A 23,080-nucleotide genomic window follows, 5' to 3' on the forward strand; every position below is an offset into this window, starting at 1 on the left:
CTTGAATTCTTGGCAAACCATATACTCAAAATCTACTAAAAATATTATATCCTTGGGGAGATAGCAAATTCCCTTGAGCTTTTTCTGTAAAGACAGATAAGTACCATAATCATTTGCCTCAATTACACCTGCTATGCCATTTGCACTTTGATTTTGAAAGGTGAATTTATTCTTTTTAATCATTATTAAGAACATATGTATTTCCTGCCAAGGCAGTCTTATAAAAACATTGGAGGCATATGAGAAAAATTCCTCTGAGGCCTCAGGCACATTGAACTGTCCTGAGAATGTGAAGCGAGGAGAGATTGATGCATGGACTACTTGTCCAGGAATTCAGTAGTACTGGATCAGATTTTCCATGGTTCTCTCTCTTTATTTTTACTGAAATTACGTATCACTCGCATGTATGCATCCATGCACGCCTACAAATGTATGCACAAACGCACACAAAGTGCTCCTACATAGCAATGAGGATAATGTTAGACAAGATCTTGCTGCAGTTTAGTTACAGAGGGAAAAACGAATTTCCACATCTTCATATATATTTTTGAGAGCGTAATTTCCATTTTAGCTATATGGCTATAGCTATTTGTAACTTAAATATTACATATGGTCAATATCCCCTGAAAGCAAAGTAGGTGAAAGGAATAAGTAGTTACTACTGGAATTATAATTGTCAGTAAAGCATAGAGCCAAGACATGCAATTCCAAGGAGATTCTTTGATTTAAAAAAAAAAAATAATTCTATCTATTAATCTTTCTATTATCTCCTGGAAAACATGTGCTGAAGACCATTGATATTTTTTCCAGTGATGCGAATGAAGATGTTACATACAGAGCTACACAAAAGCATTTCAAAGTGAATCAGCTACTATTTCAAAAGTTCATCTCCTGTTTTTGAAATTCAGACACAGGACCGTAACCGCTGCTGGTTATTGGTACAAAATCAAGAACATGAATACCTCTTCTCCCTCTAGCAATAGGAATTAAGGCTAGAAGACAGACAGTTATGAGCCTTTAGTCTGACCTCCTGCATAACACCAGTCTTTGAATTTCACCCAGTAATTCTTGCAAACCCATCGCTCCAAGTTGGCTTCATAGTTTTAGAAAGATGTCCAGTTTTGATTTAAAGATTTCAAGGGATGGAGAACCCATCAAATCGCTGTGGTAATTTGTTCCAATGGATAATTATTATCACCTTTAAAAATATATTCCTTATTTCCTCTCTGTCCTCTTCAGCTTCCAGCCACTGGATCTCTATTGTTTTACTTTATCATTCAGAATTACAAAGCATTGACCTATGTAGGTAATTACAGATAGTGATTATCCTTTATTTTAACAGGCAAAAGGACGGAATGTCTTTCTTACTTTAGTCTCAAATGCTTCCCCTTTCCAGTTTTACTGGAAAGAAGGAGTAAATTCTGAGTGGAATTACTATGAAGCAGAAAAGATTAGACTTTTCCCTCAAGTTGTTTTACTTGTACAGGCAGAAACAAGGCATCTAATCCATAAAAGTCTGTACTAAAATCAACAGCTTTATTATGCCTTACTTTGCACTTTATTTCCATGTCACACAGTTTTGTAAAATAGATTTCATGTAGATTAGACAGTCAGTCCAAATTTTGTGCATTTAAGTCAGACTTCCAATATCACTTTAATGGGATATTTGGGTCAACAGCAACTTATCTTGACTTCCTCACTTCAAAATGAGAGAAACTCACTAGATTCTGTAGCTTCTCCAGGAGACATTTACTTGAAGCCAGACTGAATCCTAGGGGACAACTCCAGCACTGCCTTGTACCCTGTATCACTCAGCTGAGCGGGGTTTCACAGGATGTTCATCAATACAAAAGCTGGCTTACAGGCACTAAACCTACACAGTGGGCAAGGAAGCAGACAGGACAGCGACTTTAGCAAATCAGATATTTGCCTGACTAGCCATTTATAGCAAAATTAATGAATGGCATTCCATTTTTCAGCTTAAATTCTCTTTGCAACCATCATGGTAAAAACACATGTTTTGTAGTCTACAATCTTTTTTGGCACAGCTGAAACATTTTGCATAGCTTACTGATTTATTGTCTTGATGATCTTTTCTTTTGCCTTAGCAGTTCAAGATGTCTCTAGTGGGATTGTTTTTGTCAACCTGATACCTGAGTAGAACTCATTGCTCTTTAGCTACTACCAAAAGGTAACAATATCGATGATAATTTAATGGTTAGTAATATATACATAAGCCATACAGACCAGATCAGGTGACATTCACATGAAATGTTAGCCCCAAAACTAAGTCCCTAAATCCCTGTGTAATTACACCTATCAATATGTTTAGTGCATATGTATTCGCCATCTCCTGTACAAAAACCTTCAGTGTTCAGTTTGATCCTTTGCATGCAGATTTGCAGCTCCTGTGTGGTAAAGACCATGCTCAGCTACTATGTGCAGGAATCCTACGGTGTTTGGCTGAGCAGAACACAGTGGACTTTTTCCGATTACTTTTTTGTTGAATTTAAAGTGCATGTACACTGCCCAAATGTAAAATATTATTTTCCTCACTGGTTATTTGGATAGCCTAAATTTATTGCAGATTAATTCCTTTTTATTCCTATTTAAGTTTGCCTTTGTTATCAGTGCCAGATTTGCCAGTTAATAACAAAACCATCACAGCCTTACAGTCTGTGGATCAAGAACAGATCCTGGTGCTTCCTTTTGTCTTGAAGTTCAACTGCTAACGAAATGCAACCAGCAAACCTCGAATAGACTCAAGAAATGTTCAGTTCTAAAATCATTAATTGGCTTTCATTCCCTTTGCAGAATTTCCTTAAGGCGGCAGCTTCCCAAAACATTGCATGGTCTTCTCTTTGGGAAACCAAACGTCTAGAGGCATGTAGACTGGATCCAAACATGAAAAGATTCGCTCATTTGCAGTTTGTTTCTACCATATGTCAACACACTGGTCTTCCTTTCTGCAGCACAAACTGATGTTCCAGTGCATTTTCAGTACCCCAGCTTTTCTGACAAGACAGGAATACAAACCATCTGCTTTTCAAAGAGAAAGGCGAGGGCTCTGCCTAATATCACTTCCCTACAGACAATCGGGTTTGTGCCAATTTACTCAGGGGGCAGGAGGGAAACCTGTGCCTCTGCCTTGAGCCCTCACATGCCAAGCTGCAGTCTGGAATTTTTACAGCTCCGTCCTGAACCTCTGACAAGAAGGGTTTACAACAGAAATCTTGCCAGACCCTTAACTATAGCGACGCCACTATAATATTTATAAGTACATTATACTCCTTCCAAACATATGTGCTTATTACTTATGTCTCTGCTCCTGCCTCTCTTCTGGGGGACTTTTCTGTATAAGCAAAACAGATTCTCTTGCTTATACTTAGAAAATCTAATTGCTCTGCGTCTCTAGCTGTTATGCAAAAGCCCAAACAGCCAAGAGATTCTTTCAGTGCATTTACACAGCAATGATTCTCTACAAAAAACATAAACTTCCTTTTCCACTTTGCTCTTCTTTGCTTTCATAAATCTGCTCATTTCACTGATGTTTGGGTAAGATTCTTCTTCTAAAACAAAAAAAAAAAAAAAAAAAAAAAGGCAAGTCCGAGGTGGATAGGCCATCAGTTACACAGCCCAGCCTTACAAGAGCTGACAATTCTGTCCCTTTAAGTAAACAAAGGAACAGAAAAGATACATAAACAAAAAGACCACTTGCAGGGCTGAAAGCTTGTCTGCTCCAGCAAAAGCAGGTTCCCATGGAAAGTGATTGCCTAATAGTAATAGAGAGTGACAGGGATTTCCTAGCTTTTCCACGAACATCTCAAAGCAGTTCGGTCCTGGGCATGGATATGCCCATTTCTGTTGATGAGTTAGACAGATGTGGCCTGCAGGTGAGAAACTGCTCAAAAGTAGCTAACCCAGAGAAGCAAACATTCACCTTTGCAAGGTTTTAACTTCAAGGTCACCAGAGATTTTAAATGAACACAAACTGGGATGTTCTTGGCCACTTTTGAGTTGGGTTTGCATTGGGGATTCAGGTTTGGAAATCAAAGTCAAACAAAGGAACAGTCTCAGAATGGCTTCAAGTGAGCTTAAAGCAAAATGAAAGAGGACTCAAAGCTGAAATAGTAGAATTTTAGTGATCTTTCTTGTGAGATTTTAGCTACATTTCAAACAGCACTTGAGACAGGTCTCTTCCAACTATAAAACAATCAGACATCGAACATGTAAAGATATGAATATGTAGCCTGGTTCTAGTCAGGAGTGCCAGGTAAGTTTTTCATTTCAGCTGCTTTTTTATCCTCACTAAGAAATATTTCAGATGGATTGTTTATCTGTTTCAATGCTTAGATAATTCAGAAATTAAACTACTTGGAATTACAGTATGTATATAACATGTAAAAAGGAGGTGTTTGGGGAAAAAAGACTTCTAAGAATGTAGTACCTAGAACACAATATATACAGGAATTGTGTAAGTCAGGTAAATGGGTCCTGCATGGGATTTTGTGGAAAACAGCTTCTCTGGTCTGTCTAATGCTGATGCAGTCTCTCTTATCAGGAGACAGATCAGAAGGAAAGTGTACTGATCAGCATTTTTCTTCTACAGTTCTTCTGCAGTCATAAACAGGTCATAAAAAAGTGAAACAATTTTTCAAAGAAGCTACTATCACATAACAAAAGCTTTCTGAAAATATTCTTTCCTGTTGCACTTTATTCTTTCTGAGCGTTCCTTTTCTCAAATAAAGGATTTAGTTTTTGACGAGTAAGCTCTTCTGTCTACACATATGACATATGTGATACGGCTGCAGAAAAAGCGGGAAAATAGTAGACTCAAGCTATCCCTCAATTATACAGTGAGTGGTCTAAATGACTGATCTGATCGTAACAGTGATAAAATTATGGGATGTTGGATGAATGTCTATGTTTCTAATCCTGATTATTCTGAGGATGTGAAGACAAAGTTACCTGTGAAGAAAAAAGTATGGAAGATTGAGTATAACCCATATGTAGGAGGAATTGTATTAAGATTGTTCTGTAAATGTATATGAGCTGTGACTCCACTCTCAAAATATTTGCATTAAATTCTGGGAATTGACCTAAGTGGAACCTCTGACAAAACACCTCAGAACTCAATCACTAAAGCTGAAACCTGGCATTGATATTGAAAATACTTGAAAATATTTCTGATCATTCCTGATTCTTCTGAATTTTAGAACTAAACCCTGCTCTGAAATGATAAAGCATAGATTTAAAGGCTAATAAACTCTTTTATTTTCCCCTTATTTTTGGCATGGATTGTGTCAGAGCACTTTAGCCTTGGATGAACTGTTTCCTGACAACTAAAATCAGGAAGTCAGGAAATTCAGAGACTGTTAAGAAAAAGGAGACCACGGGGGGAAAAAAAATACAAATAGGTTTGATGACAAGGAACAAATTTCATTAAGAAGAAAACCACATGAGGAAAACCAGTTTTTACTTCACTGTTTCAATGGACAAAGTCAGCAATATAAAACAACCAGGTCATCCATCTATTCCTCCAGGAAAACCACTGGAGCCTTCAATATCATAGTGTCAGCTGCTTTTCTATAGCCTGACCTCATGAGCTCAGAAGCATGAACTCTGCTAAAAAAGATTCATTTGGGTTCTGTAAGGCTGCCTCCTGTTTTTAAGTTTTCTCTTTGTGTGTGTGTGTGTGGGTATTGTGACACCTGCAGTCTGATAGAGCTGTTATTGCTCTAACTATGCAAACTAATTTAGGCACCATGGCTTTTTTTCAGTTGTGCTTAAGTGGCTGATTTTAGCCTTTGAAAACAGGAAACAAGTGCTATAGTTTTAAAGAAATAATCTGGCAATCAACCCATCAAGAACAAGAAATCAAGGGTGAATTTTTGAGTCAGAAGCTTAAAATTGGACACAACTCAGACACCACTTTCCTTAACTAACCCCTGACTCTGCTTAGAGCAGTAAGGAAGTGGAGGAGGAGCATGACTTAAATGGACTGAACCAGAAAATAATAAAAGAAAAACAATGTTATTCTCTGGAGAAAAGAGTGCTATGATGAAAAATCAGTTTATTCTCAGTTAGAATAAATTTTGAAAGAACGAACACATAAGAAGATAATTTTCAAAGGAACTGCTCTCATAAAAAATTGATGTGCGTATCATGGGGATAGCTTTAAAAAGGAAGCAATAATTTAAACACCATTCCCTTTCCCAGAACCTTTGCTGCAAATTTATAACAGAATAATCAAGTGCAGAGGTGTTTAGAAAGGCAGTTAGATTCACCTGAAAGTAATTTGGGCCGTTTTTGTTTTCCCTCCTTTTGTTAATTTATTTTGATTAACAGCTAAGATGTATTTCAGTTATAAGCAGACCTAAGTTGTTAAATCAAACTTAGTAAACAAGAGTGACCAGCCAGGGGGAATGGAATCACTTTTCCTCCCCAGTGCCCAGCGCAGAATCAAAACCTCTGCTTTACAGTCCGTGAGTCAAATCATGACCTCAGATACACCTGTAACTGAAAGATCAGTGGGAACTGTAGGTGCACAGCTAATTAATAACTTTTGTCCTAGGTGCTAGAAGATGAAGCAAAGATGCAGCAAATCTCACTCCTAAGAAACTGAACCCAATTTTTTTGAGGAACAGGATGACAGATATATGCAGCCAGCTATGTAAATCCATGACTTGGCTTGTCGGCAATGACATTAGGCAGAGTTCCTGGGCAATGCAGGGATACAGACATCCTCTGTTTTATGTTTTGGACTAGAAGAACCTAATTTGACTCCCATAACTGAAAGTTTTGGATCTGGGTCTGCCTTTAATGCTTATTTGCTGAAGATGACGGACAGAAGCTGCCTCTAAACTCCTGCCTATATCCTGGCACTACTCCCCTGAGCCAGTGTACTTTCACACACAGTGTCTTCTCAGTATTATTCGACAGGCGTTTCCTCCTACACCATTGATACAAGAACAGACCACATGAAAATGGAATAAGCCCTAAGACACTGAGTATTTCCCCTCCCCATCCTGAATGTTTACAAGCATTCTTTGCTGTCCAAACAGTATTTGTACAAACCAGTGACTGTGCTGGTGTATTTCAGTCTAAGCATGTGGCTAGATATATAGAGAAACACTCAGAAAACAACTTTCTTAAACAAATAAACAGCTCAGCTCTTGAACTTTATGCTCACAGTAATCTCTGTCATCATTAATCAAACTCTGTTTGACTTAGCAGCCTAAATGGGCACAGGGGAGGAGGGGGAGCAGGAGGAGCAGGGGAGGAGGATAGAAAAGAAGTCATAACCCTCTGTTCAAACCAACTGAGAACCGTTTTCTTAAACATGAAATATAGGATGGGCCTGATCCAGCTTCTGGGGAGCACTGATCTCTTGAGGAGACAGACTTGATACCTTTGGCATGACTGTTACCACAAGGACATGGAGGACATTCACAGGTAATTGTTAAAAGCCCCAAAGTCCCTCACAAGAAGACTCCACAGACCAGCACAGTGTCTGGGGCTGTATATTAGCTGTTCAGCTAATACTGTTATAAAACTGTGATACTGTGATAAAAACACAATCCGACTCCTAAGACAGTTTCTGCATTAAGAAGATTCTTAGGGACTAGGATCACATTAGAAGCCTTGAAAGGAAGTCAGATAAGAAGCTCACAAACCACTTTTTCTAGCAGTACCCTTACTTCTCCTAAAATGAGTCTCTCACCTGTAGTCACAAATACAGTTCGAGAAGCTAAGGTAGTCTCTGTTGTTAACGTATATTATTTTCATTATTCTTCTATGACACCAGAACATTCTTGATTTATATACAAGTTATTGGAGTCATCCACTTTCTGTTCTTTGGAAAGGGTGAGGAAAAGAAGATGGCTGCTGGAAAGGTCCAGTGGGGCAAGAGGTGTGGGCAAGGAAAACTGATTATTGCTGCTAGCAAAGTTTGTTTTTTTCCCACTCATTGTCAAATAGTGCTGTTCAGCTGATGAAAACCAGCTGGGCCCTCAGACACTTGACAAAGCCATAAGGTCCACATGCTGAAGGCTAACATGAAGCAAAGGTGCTAATTACTGGCTTACAGGTAAAAAAAAAATAAATTCCACCTGCACACTATAACTTCTGAACCTTCATTTTCCCAGGAAAAGGAAAACTATAATTTAAACAACCTGTCCCCCTCATTGTTCTTTTATGAGGGAAAATTTGAATTTTAAGGTAGATTATGACCCTGAGTGACAGAAAAAACTGTGACCAGGTCTACACATAGAAATGATTTAAGAATCAAATGGCTTCTAGATAGAGAGATTAGCTGACACGTAGTGTAGGACCAGCTGTGTCCCTCATTATAGCCTCAGCCTAGTCAGAAATACAGTCTGAAAATCTTTAGTCCCCTGTAAACAAAATTGCCAGAGTCCCACAGCCTTAGCAGGTGGGCCTGATTCCCAGCTGCTGTAAATCAGCTGTGGATCCATGTATGAGATTATGGACTTTTGTGTCTATTAATCTGCTGCTAATGGAGTTTGTTCTGCTGCTCATACGTGAGAATTGTTTGCTTGCTTTCACAAACACCGCATGCTTACTGAAGAAGCTACAGAAGCCAGGAAGGTGACAGCCTTTCTGTCTCCATCCTTACTATTGTATCCCGTGATGCCACCACAGCATGATTAAACCTTGAGTCAAATGATGCTTGTGCTCATGTTGCCTTCCTTGCCCTGGTCTCTTTCCACAGTCCCATTTCCTTTCTTCCACTATCTTCTCTTGCCTTCGTTGAATTTTGTTTCAGGACAGATTTCCACCTTCCTGCATCATTTATTTTGTTCTCCTCAGAAGTCCCTACCCCACAGGGTAGGCGTGGCTGCAGCACGGATGTAGGTGGACATGTGGGACAAGCTAGATGCAGTTACGAGCCTGCCTCCAAGGCAGTGTTTGGAGGAAAGGTGGGATTGCCTCTGGCCAGTTAGCAGGCAGCAGCACTGCAGTATCATGCTCCTGCTTCTGACACACTTCCATTCAGCAGCTCTGCATGATGGGGTAGGCAGCAGAGAAAGCATGTCCATAGGATGGGCCTGTCTAAAATCAGCAGAGCAGGGCTCTCCTTGTGGACTTGTACCCAGCTCCCTGTTTTGATGCACAATTCCCTGTCTGCTGCTTAATCCCAGTTTGGCTTTAAAAGATTACAAAACATATTTTTGGCAATGGCTTTCTGAGATTCCTAGCAAACAAAACTTATTCTTGGGAAGATGCCGAATTCTAATAAAACTCTTTGTAAAAAATGTTTTCTAACTATAGCTACTATGACCACTTACTGCATTTAAGCACTGATGTTCAAAGTAAGCTGTTATGAGATAGATTGATACCACACTCTTCTGGAAATGATTTATTAGTACTGATGTCACCAAAAAAAGACTATAACCCTGTGGGACGGCATGACCCCTGGATAAGATTAGACATGAGGCCCAAGTTGAAACAGCTTTTAAATGTGATTCAGAGGACTGTGCCCTTTCACAACTGAAACTACAATAATGGGAGACTTGGAAGTAACAAATGCTACCAAATAATTTCTTAGATACCACTAACTTGGAGATAATTCTATAACATGGTATTTTAAACCTAAGGAATCATACAGAGTAGATGTCTTTGAGGTATGCAGTCTCTGAAACTAGAATAAGATAGAAGATTTTAAGGAAGGTATAACTAAACAACTACAGGAATGTTTGTGATACAATCCTATTAATTTGGGCAATAGGAAAATATATGGTATTAGAACACTACTCCATGGTTTCTGGTTGCACCAGAAATTTTATCTGCTTGATATTATTTTCTGCTGGGGGGAGGTGTCTTCCTTTTATTTAGCGTGTATTTGTTTTTTAAAGAGGTGTCATATCAAGTAGAATTTCCTCTGATATTCCTGAGTGTATGGATAAAATCATTCTGCAAAGTGAATGTAAGAAGTAGCAATGGACATGCCCTAAATCCAGCATATATAGTTCCCTCAGTGCATATATAGAGAAAGATCCCACAAGGCATCAGTGGACTCAAGATCAGAAGTTTCTTCATTTCATAGGTTTGTAAAATCCATTGTATGTCCTCAATTTTGCTGTAATCCAAGGGGTGCTTTTCAATCAATTAGCAGTATCTCAGAGGATTTCTCGGAAACGTAACAGTGATAAACAGACCTCAGATTAGGCAGTATTCCGTTAAAACCTTTGGAAAGCAAATGTTTCATGTCCTAGCTTCCTCATGTTCCAAATACTGTTTAGAGCATACAGTAAACAAAATCTAAATACAGCCAATGAATACAATTCTTACTTTAGTTCTATCAGAAAATTCTAGGAGACCAACTTATATCAATTTTCACTTGGCACCCAGACCATTCCTTTGTAGCACACGCTCTCTCCTAGGTCAGATCTAATAGAAATATGGTTGCATGGCAATACCTATTTTCTTATAAATCCACAAACTTTCTATGTAGATAGTCATAGGAGAACATTACACACACGCAGAGAAAAATTGGACTCCTGATTCCTACAAAAACATGAGGCATGAGCTTCAAATAAAACAAGAAGAGGTTTGGATAATTTCCATGTTAAAATGGTTGGATCTAATGCACTCAGATGCTAGACCATGTAAGATTGTATACATAAAACTTTTAAAATGCATTACAAATTGACTAATTATATCTTGGAATTACTTTCTTTTTTATTGGAAAGATGTCTCTGAGGTGAGACAAAAGAAGACTGAGAAAGGACGATGACAGTGTCCATCTTTAAAAAGAAGATAGAAGAGAAAAAAGGCAATTTTTACATTACAGCTCAAGGTTGCTGGAGAAATGCTAGAACAAATAGTCAACAAACCATCTGTAAATACCTAGAAAATAAATGTGATAAGCATGAGACAGTTTACATTTGCCAGAACAAACTGTGCAAAACCAAATTCCTACAACAATGTAACAGAACTTTCAGATAAAGAAGTCATAGTTGTTACATAGTTCATCTTAAGAAATGTACCAGACAGTATGATGTGCTCCATGGAAATTTATGGAATTGGGGCGCAGGTGAAATGAAAATACAATTCTCTTTTCAGAAGGGACTAATCAATGGTTAAAGGGTCTTTCCTACATCAAGTATAACTCAGTATTTTCACTAATGATCCAGGAAAGAAAAAAAAAAAGGTATTTATCAAATATCAAAATCAACCTATCGAATTTGAAGATGACACCAAGATGACAAGCTCTTAATGCACTAGAAGACAGAAAAGACATCATAATCCTCTTACATTAATGTTAAACAGTCAGAAAGCCATAGGATACCCCTCACAGGGGAGAGGACTATTTATTGCCTCTGTACAGGAGTAAACTGCTGCATGAATAACAGATAGAGAATGGGTGCCTACGAAGTATTTTGGTAGGAAAGAACTAGGAGTTATGCAGTGGATCACAGGGTGAACGATGCCATTGTTCAAATGACACACAGGAGTAGCCTGAAAAAGAAGATATGCAGCCTGCAAGAGACAAGATTCTCCTTCCCCTTTCAGAGCTCCCAAGACCTCAGCTACCATACCTGAGTAAAAATATTGAGGTAAATATTGAGAACTACAAATTATAAGCCTAGAAAATATGCCTTAGAGGAAAGACTGAAAGATCTGAGGGTGTTTGGTTACTGAAAAGAGGATGGAGGGGACATGGTAATTGTCTCAAAATGCACAAAATAAAGCTGCAAAGGGAAAGAACATGTTTTCTATGCCCTTGGTGTATTATTCGAAAGATTTAGATTAATGGAAATATTTAGATTAGGCATTAGCAAAGGCTTCCTAATATTATGAACAGTGAAGCTCTGGAGTAAATACATGAGGAAACTGTGAACTCTTCATCATGAAATGTTTTTAAAAATTGATCAAATGTGTAAGACATGATACAAACACGGTTGATATTGTCTTTCTTTGTATTCATTTTGGAGTCTTCTATTTCTGTGATCCTATGAAACCACAGAAAGCTGATTGGCTCTATGGTCACACTCTCTAGACCCCTATGAAACAGTGCATCTCTGCACTGTTCTCAGCTGAGTACAGTTCTCAAGTAAAAGTGTAATGGCAAGGGCAGACAGTAGTCCACAAAAAATTTGAGGTTTGGCAGTGGTGGGTTAGCTGAAAAACCTTGGAGATACTGGCACAGGCCCTACCTCAGAGTTTGAGCTCATTTTACATCCCACCTTTATTCAGCCAGAATCTCACTGAAATATGGCAAAAAATAATATTCAACTCCCCCCCTTTTTCTTTTTTAAACTCATGGAAAGCAGGAAATTCTCCCATTTTTGCCAGCGGTACAGCAGTACAATTTTTTTATTTTTTTTTCACGCAACCAAGGTGGAGTAACTTTAACCACCCAAGATGTATAATTATCACCCTGAAACGTACTGCCTGGAACGTATTATTGCTGTCATGAAATAGAATTTATACACAGTAAGGAAATAGTTAGCCCCACAGATTTACTGGACATTATCGGCAGGGCTATGACATCAAGGGCAGCCAATCCAACAGCTCCAAGCGAGCTCAGCACTCACAAACCATTTTGAACTTCTAAGTACTTATTACCAATAAAACAAATGTTATTACTGTGTATTTTTAGGTAGTCCAGTTGATTTGTCAGCCAGTCTTTTGTATGCTGAAGGCATCTATGTGGCACGGTGAGGCTAACTCAAGAGAAGTTGAAGACAAGGCGTTTTCTTACACAGCTTGGTTCTGCATTTCAGGAGCTGCTTTACAGTAGCACTGTTGAAGCAGAAGTTCACACACAGAATAAAACCACTGCAAACAATTTCTGCTGATGGAGAACAAATCCTCATGATGTTTTGGCATTTATAGGTATCAAACTGCAGCTGTACTCAAAGAGGAAAGAACTCCTGGCTATTCCTGCTGCAGCCCCAACCACAGTCAGCCCCAGCAGGCAGGCAGTGGTTGTGGGTGTCTCTGTAAGACCTACCCTGGTCTGATGGAGACACTCTGAGCAATATCTCAGAAATGCTCCAGCTCACCAGCACCAGACAGACCTCACCACGCATTAGGATCTGGCTAAGTTTTAGAGCCGTGACACATCCTGGCAGGTTGGCATCTGGTGGTTCAAATGCACCTGCTTACAATTAGTTACAAGAAATTCCACATAAAATACCTCATTGCTTGGATCAGGGTACCTTGTTCACATACTCATATTTTAACTCTTTCAGTATCCTAGCTTTATTAAATGTTAGCCACAGAGGTTTCCTTTAACTTTCCTTGACCTTTTCCTCTTCAGGGCTTCCCTTTAAAGAGTTCAATTTAAGGACCCGATATTGAGGACAAAAGAAAAAAGCCTATTAACAGTGTAGGAGACCGAATTGGACCATCTGAGGACAATTAAAGTAAACATAACCCACTGAACAGTCTCTGTGATTCTGAGCAGAAATAGATTAAGTCCTAATATGGAGTTAATACTCCTCCAAAACATACAATAGCATTTCCTTGTACTACTAATTATGACAATAAAACAACTGTGTTTGGAGAGGAAATGAAGAAACACCAGAAATCACCTGGCTGTCCAATACACGTGCATTATTGAGCTATAAACTTCCATTTTTGGGTACCACTACCACATTCTGCTGCTACACTGATATTTTTAATGCCTCACAATACGAACTTAAAGAGGTACAGATTGCCTGGTTTATATACTATTGTGGGAAATAGAGATTTTTACTGGGACAAAATAATGAACTATCAAACAAGCGTGCTCTAATTGTAGCTAATAAATAGTCACAAAATCCTGTTAACTCCAAAAGCCTGGGGCAAAAATGTATTTATTTCAGGAAAATAAGAAGTAAATTAATTTGGGATAGGATGCACCTGGAGGAAGTTTAAAGCTAACTCTTGGCCCAAACCAAATGTGAAGGATGTCTGGATCCAGTTCCATATTCATATTCCATCTTGCTTCTATCTCTTTAACGTGATGGAATAGGAAAAGGCAAACTCCAGATCCAGTAATACAGCATATTTCAAGGATTAATATAACCACTTTTTCTTCTTCAGTGAAACATAGAACAACCTTGTAGTCAACATGGCACAAAGTAGATGCAAACATAAGCATATAAAATTTAACTCTCTTCATCCATGTCATATTTCTTTTGACAACAGTAACTTCACACACCTAACTACATTATTTTCTTAAATTAAGAAAAATAATGCTCATCAACACCACAGCCCTATAGCAGAAAAAGATACAGAATAAATATTGAGTATCAGCCTTTCAAAAACCCCTTCCACTCAGGTTAAAAGTGGGTAAGGAAATTTGTTATCACAAAAGCATTTGGGCTGCTGGTCTCCCATTCTTTTTATTTTTCATTTAGGACTTTAGTTAAATTGAAAAAAATATCTGAATTTAGACTGAATGGGCATTTATAAATCAGTGTGTTCACAACAAGATCAACTCCTTCTTGTAAAACCATGGGATTAAACCCAAACTATATTGCAACATTTTTATTATTTTTTTTTCAATCATCAAGGTCAAAATAACATGGTATGCGTATCCTCCCCTACTCTAGCTGGCAACCCTTCTGCTTCCTTTCTCCAACTGGAGGGGAAGGTGAGAGACTGCTTTGCATTGTCTGGCAGGGGACGTTTGTCTCATGGGAGAGAAAATGCCTTCCTACAGACTACAAAAAAAGTCTCAATAGACAGGATATACAGCGCACTCCATGTAAACTTCATTTTGATGTAATTAAGTGAGACTCATGAGGCATATCACCTTATGTGTTACTAAGTTTGTTAAGCCCACCTGGGGCCAGAGAGCAAGGAAAAGGCTGAAGACTGCAGACTTCCGAGTACAAAACCACCTGGTAGGTTTTAGATACTTAAACCAAATTGTCACCTATGAAGGCACAGACTGGTTTAAGCCATGTGGATCTCGATGGCATCAGTATTAGAGAAGCTAATACACTTAGATAGGTATTGACAGATCTGTAAAGAAACATAAGGGGAACTGGAAAGGGCACAGAGATCCCTTACAGTCTTAGACAGTTAGTAATAGGGTCAATCCTGAAACCATCTCTGGTGCTTTCATAAACTCATTCCAGAAAAAAAAAAAAAAAGAAAAAAAAAACCTACAACCCTAAATCACTATTGCAATATACCAGAAGAAAGGAACAGGAAAATTACTGTACACAGCTTTAATCAGTTCAAATATCTGTATTATCAAGATAATACAACAATACAACCAAAGTATTTTTTTTTATATCTAGTCCACAAAAGCCAGATGCACTTAGATTGTGTGTGTATAGATATATAATTCTCAGTGTGAGTTGTGCAGGGGCACAGTCTTCTGACATGAAGTACTTCAGCCATGGAAGTCACAGAAAACTTACCTTGTCACTAGTCTCTTGGGGTGCCTCTGACTCCTATTCGGTAGCTCAGGTAAAGCAACTTTTTTTTTTTCTTTTAAGAAAAGCTCTATGAGGCTTTATTAAAGACTTCTATGTAGAGCAGGATTCACAAGATGTTTGCTACTCCAACAAAGATTTATGCCAACCAAAGCCAACATGGGTCTTCAATATAAACCAAATCCCCCTATATTTAGTTGAGCTTCAAGGATTCAGTATCACATTCACGTGAATCTAATAACTGAAAGGATAGTATCTATAACTTGTATTTCTCTCCCTATAATTCTTGTTGATTTGACATAGTACCACTCCCTCCTAACATACTCTTATTTCCCCAAAGCTTGAAAATCCAGTGAGAGCTGTAACAGCATCTCAGTCCAACAGCTTTCTGATTGCTCCCTCTTCATATAATGATTTCCCTGAGTTTTGTGCTTCCTTGACAGCTCTTTCTCATTACAGACCTTTCCCTACCTCATTACTCAGTATCCTAGCCTATATTGTCCTTGAACACAGAAACCTCCCCCTCCCACATTTCAAGTCTCAATAGGAGCCCATGACTCATTTTTATACTCCCTCCTCTGGAACCATGAGTTTCCCAGGTGCATTTCATAAGGGAGAAGCAAATGGTTGCTTAGGCAAAAATATCTTTCAGGTGAATGCACATCAAGGCAACAGAAAAGCAGCATGGAGGAACTAGATTTACCTTTCCCATTGTTTACTTATTCCCAAAACTAATTCCCTTCATACACTGCATCACCAATTCATCTTGTTCTTCACAGTTGGCCTCTGCCTTCCTATATCCTCTTCCCTCTTAATTTTAGCATGCTTAGGAGAAGAAAATCACCCCAAAGAAATTCCTGGGGGAAAGTCCTTAGGCAGCTATGAAGTATATAAAGAGGAGTTTGTTTGCTCAGCTTATTGACAAGTAGAAACTTTGCCAAGCTGTAAAGAGCAGGAGTGTTACTACTTGATTATGGACAGCTGTTTCACAGTTACAAAACTCAGTTTTGCTGAATGTTTGAATTTTGGCTGGTTTTTTCATAACTATTTTGTAAATGCTTGCGAAAATCTCCAAAGCAACAAATGGTATTTACTATCCTTCTTTTCCTATGGGAGTCATCCTTATGTTATCCATACAGGTGCTCTCCTTATAGCAGCCCTGGTACACAAAGTGGGGATCAGCGGCTCCATTGCGCCATTTTCATTCTCCTTGTGCTGTGGTGTCAAGATTGTTCTGCCTTCACCACCTGGTGCCTTCTCTGACCTCTCCTTCACTGAGCCTTTCCATTTGATTCCTAGTGTATCACACAGGGACTTGTTTTCAAAGGTGCCTAATTTCCTGTCACCTGTTGTGGTGGATCTTCCTAGAAATCACTACTGTCGCATCAGTACACTGTGGCCTTGTTCCCCTATCAAATTTCCTTGGCATTAGAAAAGAGCGATGGAGCTCCAACATGAGCAAATGTACTTGGGCAATTTCTTAGCTGGTGTCATCAAATAAGTTCACTCCTCCACACTAAATTGTTACAGAAGTTGAACTTACAGGGATACACAGGGATTTTTACTGCAAACTGAGAAAACTTTGATCTCCATCGTTCCCTATGAAATTGGCAGAAATGTTACGAATTTCTCCAGGCCTCATGGGTGGTTTTTGAAAGGCACAAGATTCAGTGAAAGTGTAAAAGAGGAGACCACGATACGGAAAGGAAAAGGAAAGTAGGAGAGGAGGCCCTCTGTAAGGGCAGCTGGAGAAAGAGAAACCCTTCAACTGCATCAGAGAGGTGGTGCTGGCTGCCTCCAGCCCTCTCCTCAGAGTCCACACAGGTGCTGGGCCCTCCGGTGCACTGCGACCTGCGGGCTGATGGCACGAGTGATGAATCACATGCTGCAGCCAGCGATGGCTCGTGACCTCCAGGTGGGAGCCCTGCCTCCTTCAGCGGTTGCAGCAGTGCAGTACAGATGCATGTGGCAAAAGGAGATGGATGAAATACATCTCACCGGAGGTGTGAGGTATGCTGTGTTCCCATGCAAAGACCGTGCCACTCGGTTAAAACCTCAGTCAGATGCAGCACTTTTATTCAGCAGGTTTATGAAGCGCATTAGGAAGGAGGTCAATGCTATTCCTTGTGTTTTGCAGACCAGGAAAAGGGGGCACAGGTGAATGAAATTACTAAGATCACCCAGGAAACATCTAACAAGGCCAGGAATTGAAGCCGATTCTAGCTTGGTGCCTATATATGGCTTTGGTACCAGATTATCCATTCTGGCCTATCAGGTACAAAGAGAAACACTTTACAAACAACCTTTCCTAACAAGGTTTTTTCTTCTATTATCATTCCTCTTAAAATAATCCTGCCATTAAAACACAAGTGAATTCACAGGCATAAAACTCCATTTAAATAATATTATATTGACAGAACCTGACACAAAGCCTGGAAATTCAGAGTTATGGTTGGCATTCCCTCCAGAACTCAAGTCACTGTGCCTTTTATTTTCCACATGAGCATTAGTGTCAGCCTTAAGTGTGGATTTCCTGACTTTTCAGCCTGTGTCACAACCTTCACTTTATTTAAACACAGAATTTTTCCTGCAAATATCTACTGAATAGGTCACCAGAATTACAGTGTCATTTTGCTGCTTCTAAAGTAAGATCTGGCAAACAAACTAAGAAACAGTACAAATCTTGATCCAAAGGCCAGACTAAACCCAGTCCTAAGTTTTCTGTCTTTAAGAAGAAGAAGATGGGTTATGGGTTTCCTTGAAAAAACAAAACAAAACAAAAAAAAAACCCACAAAACTATTTTGTCTCTTTTTGTCCAGGACTGGAAGGAGAAATTAAAAAACAAACAAAAGGTCTTTTCACATGGCTTTGCTCTGCTTTTGTGAAGGCGTGGAGTGTAGACAATTCAGTCATGGTCACATATCTGAGCAAATGCTGTTTATCAGATAAACCCCCTGGAAGTACTGCCAGGCCTTCCATCAGTGCGCTGAACTTTTGGCCATGACAAACCAACCAGGCAGTTAAAGTTCCTGGTGCGTGCATAAGGGAGATGTAGAGTCAATATGAACTGTGGGGTAATTAGTACAGTGGAGGAACACATACATTTTACTGTCAACATGCCATGCTCTCCCTGCTACTTGAGGGACACATCCAGATACACAGCATCATGTGTACTTGCCATGGACCCAAGTGATATGATGGGTACACAAGCAGTTCAATGGAAGCAGGACTGTCTTAGGAGATCAGGACTCAATGTGCATGGTCAGACCTGCACACATGCACACCTTCATGTGTGCCTAATGGAGATGGGTTGAAGGATGGCAAGGGCAACACCAGCAAAGAGCATACTGCCTCAGGAGAGAAAGGAGTTCTCCAGCCCTGTCTCTGAGGGACCTGCGAAAGAAGGTGATGGATGGGCAGGCCACAGGTTGGCTGTTTGGTCCTGCAAAGCCAAATCTGGATCATGAGTGCAACAGATAGAAATCATCCATTTACCAGCCCTGTGACATACCACAAATGTATCTGTAGTGCCTTCTCTTTAAAGCTGTCTCATGCCAAATCCCCTAAATTGGGCGTTTGCTCTATATTCTACCAGTTAAATGTACATATGTGCTGAGACCCCTCAGATGCATCTGTACAGGACTGAAGACACCAAAAGGGCTTTGCTGCTTATAGCTTCACAGAGCCCCAGCCCAAATCTGGCCCACAACCCAGGAGACTCAGCAATCAGCTTCTCCTTCAGCAGATGCTGACCTAGCTTCTCTCCCTGCTCTCCCTGCCAATAATCTGCTCCAGAGAGCTGCAGGGGATGAAGGAAGATCTCAGAGCAGCTCCTTTGATGGAGATGCAAAAGAGAAATCCTAAAACTTCAATCCATCCTTCCAGTGTGGATCATCCAGGTCTAAGTCATCTTCCATAAAGGCTGCAGTGTAAACGCAGTGGATGACCATTCTCTTCAAATTATGCTGAATTTCACACTAGTCCTTTAACTTACGAGTACCCAATTGCATGAGAATTCCCAAGGAATTACATGACTAGTCCTACCCAAACATAAATATGGGCAGAGTTTGGGCCCTTGTACTACCTTCAGCAAGCATATGTACAGGCTGCACTTGCATAGATTGCATTTATGCAGGTTGACACAAGGAATTAACAATTCCTTGTGGCAATTCTTTACCATATTTGCTCAGATTCTCTTGTTACTGGCAGACAGCAGGGCTGATTTCCCTCTGTATTAAGGCTATGTCTAAATCAAAGTTCTTGGTGCTCTGAGATGACAAATTGCAAATTTTTAGGTGTTATTTCAGTTTATCAGAATTTTACTGGTTGCCTAATTCCCAGCTTCTCAAAAATATTGCTCTAGAAAGTAGCTCAGCAGCAGAAAACTGGGAAGATGATATCTTTATTTGTCTCAGACATAGCCTGGTATTTTAAAACAAAACACTAAAAACTATTTCTATCACTTATGCAGTTTCTAAAGTCTGTGTGAGAAACTACAGGAGAGGGTCCAGTTCATATAATCCTCTTTAAGATAGAAAATAAGACAAGTCCTTATCACATATTTTACATAGAAGATCACTGTAAACTGTGGCTCATTTAAGGCTTGGTAGTGAGGCTGCAATGTTGAGATCAAAGTAGTATTCAAAAACATAATCTTCTTTTAAGAAAAATCTGTAGATTACTCAGTGTTTGCTGGGTACGCATAAACAACCAGCTTCATGAAACCTAATCACTTCGTAGTCTTGAGACAATGCTATATTTTTATGAAGCTTGTCTGTGACAACTCATTATGGCAGAAATCTAAACGCGTACATAGACCTGATTACTGAAAAATCTTTTCTCAGTTGAGGGTCACATTCTGCCTTATAAAAAGAGGAAAAAAAAATAAAAAAGGTGCTGTAAAGCCAAAAGAGAAAAACAAACCCCAGACTAAGGACAACATAGACTTGGACATATACATGTCTACAACACATCCCAGTATGGTGATATGTAGGTCTATTAACATGATCCAGAAGACAAAGAGGCCAAATACTTTGCCTCTCAGTTGTTTTGGTGCTGGAGAGGCGTGCAAGGCTGCTGGGACTAGAGCTGTCCCTAGGGTTTGCAGCCACACTTGTTTCCCCAGTGCCAGAAATGTGCAGCACAGAGCTGGCCCAGCACTGCAGACAACTGTGAGAAGTTCAAGGGAACAAGCAGCCATAGCCAGAACCATGCATGTAGCTCATTTTTGCAAGATCTCAAAACTATTCACTCTGGACCAAGCCAGGGACCTCAGTGCCTAACTGCCATGTATTTAGTGAGGAAGGCATTTGATTTCCTCTGTGGGTAGGGCCTCTTCTTTCTTTTTTATAAGCAATTAAGAAGAGGTAAGATTGTCATACTATTAGTTTTCAGGATTTCTTTCACAATATGAATATATAACCGTATACAGAACCAAGCAGCCCACTGAACTCCTCACTGACGTCTGGAAGGGGGACCAAGCAGAGAAACAAAAAGCCAAAGCCCATCTCATTTTCCCAGCAGGGCAACGTGCGGTGCTGCACGAGCACACCCCTCATTGCACAACAGCAACTCCTGCTTGAACACAGCAGGAACGAGCAGGGAGGCTGTGACAGAAGCAAACCTCCTCGCCTTGAAACACTGCCTGCCTTAAAAAGTCATATTTGGGTTCGGCCGTCTGTAAGGGCTGGGAAGCAGATAACACCTGTCAGTCAAATTCAAACCACCCGCAGAGACTGGGTGGGAGCAAAGACCAGTGGCACCCCCACAGTCCCAGCCCCAGCTGCCCCCTGGCACCCGCACAGTCCCCGACTCTCCTCCCATGTCAGGAGACCAGCAAGGGAGACTCCAAACCATAGGCTCTCAGCTGGGAAAAGAAAAGGTGACAGAAGGTTTTTAATCTGCAGAGTAGTCTTTTCCTCAATACATAATGTTGTGAAATCCTGTTTCATGCTTTTATGATTAGTAACCCACATGCAGCGCTTGTTCCTAAAATTACATCGGAAAGACTTAAGGACATGATGGATAAACATGCATGTTAGAACATAGAAGCTGTTCCCAAAAAGCTAAAAAGAAAAAAACTATTTTTTCTCAAATCCAGAAACTTTGACATCACATGTATGCATAAAAGATTAAGCAAAATGCCAAAAGTAACAGTTTCAATTGGATTTCATTACTCTGTGATGAGGTTGTCCTGTGTTATTTTTGGTATAGCTCTTAATGAGCTGAGCAACCATGCCAGTCTAATAAGCATTTGCTTCAAAGTCTTTCCTTAATTTAGAAAAAATAGTTTCAAAAAAATCCCAATTCATTCTGAAGACAAGTGACATAAAAGATTCAGTTACAGAGCAGAGCTTTCTTTTTGTGTCCACGTTCACGTGGATAAGAGGGTTATGCTGGTGACGTCCCTAACATTTCCTTTTTTTTTTCTTTTCTTTTTTTCTTCTGGATTTCGATGAAGCATGAACTGTTCTTTTAATGTTCTGGAACTAGAAGTTTCAGGGGGTGGAAGTGAAGAAAATGCGAGAGAGGAAAAATAATTTCACACTTAATACCTGATAGGGTGGGTCATTTTTGGAGAATGGAATATGATTTTTTTTTAATTTCTTCAGAGTAAAATACATTTGTCCCATGTTCCTTACACCTCATTCAGACATGAATGTCTCCTTTCTTCACGTACTCTGGAGAAAGATGTCTCCATGTTGGAAAAGACTAAGTTAGACAAATAAGAAGGAGATTCTCTGAGCATGAAATTGCTTAACAAAAATGGAATATTTCATAACAGAAATGAAAAATCAAAAAGACCTCTCCATGTCTCTTCATGAATTCTTTGTCTAAATGAGTGCCACATGTCAGGGCTTCTCATGGAGCAAGGAGAATTTTTCTTTCCGAATCTCACATATGGTACACAGTCTAAATCAGATGGAGATAAAAATGCAACCAAACTATGCACAACCATATTTTTTTTAAAAAAAAGGCAGAAAATACTCATTTTGCAGCAACCAGGCCCACTCCTTCCCAGTGAGATTATTAGTGGTGAAGTAGAATGTAATCTCATTAAAACATAATTTATTACCACTCTAGATACCTCTCCACATACTGCAAGTGATAGGCATCATTGAGACTTGAAAATCCATAGAGTTTGCTTTTAATACCTCAGAAACCTTGTCATTCTCAAGGCCATGGAAGACCTTTTGATGTATCAATACAATGATGCTACTCTGCAACTACAGGCTTTGGATGCAGGACCTCAAGTGTAAAAGACGGCAGGATTAGATCCCAAGTCTCCCTGGTTACCTCCTTAAACAGCTTCTTCACAGAGTCCTAAAGGTTCTTGATGGGCCTAAATCCCTTGTTTAAAAACACAGAAAGTTACTAAAGGGGAAAAATGTTCTTTGTTTTAATCAGTGCTTGAGAAGCAAGACTATATAACTAAGAGCATATTACCTTAAAATCCTTGCAAATATTGACATTGACTTATATCTTCCTAAAATAAAATTCACTTTGACATTCCTTCATAGCTAACCATATAAAAAAACCATGCCACAATTACCTCTCGTTTAATAAATTGCTTTTTCTACTTACCTGGCCTTTCAGTCTTCCCGGAATAGCCTGGCATATGCTTGGATGTCTGTTAAAAATGGAGATTAATAAAGTTTATGTTTTAAAGAAGTTT

The 23,080-nt window shown here is 39.4% G+C and overlaps 1 long non-coding RNA gene across 1 annotated transcript in view; it reads right to left on the bottom strand.

The window, feature by feature from the left end:
• LOC308061489 overlaps window positions 1-23,080 on the bottom strand; it is a 43,225-nt gene that overhangs the window by 15,411 nt on the left and 4,734 nt on the right. Inside the window, exons 2-3 of the long non-coding RNA XR_013927251.1 lie at window positions 22,990-23,035; window positions 1-22,116 (exon numbers count right to left, since the gene is read on the bottom strand). The exon at window positions 1-22,116 is cut by the window's left edge and continues 15,411 nt beyond it. This is a non-coding gene — a long non-coding RNA (uncharacterized lncRNA). The remainder of the gene's footprint in view (window positions 22,117-22,989; window positions 23,036-23,080) is intronic.

This window comes from Falco punctatus (genome assembly GCF_963210335.1).
Source record: "Falco punctatus genome assembly, chromosome: 3".
Lineage (NCBI taxonomy): Eukaryota > Metazoa > Chordata > Aves > Falconiformes > Falconidae > Falco > Falco punctatus.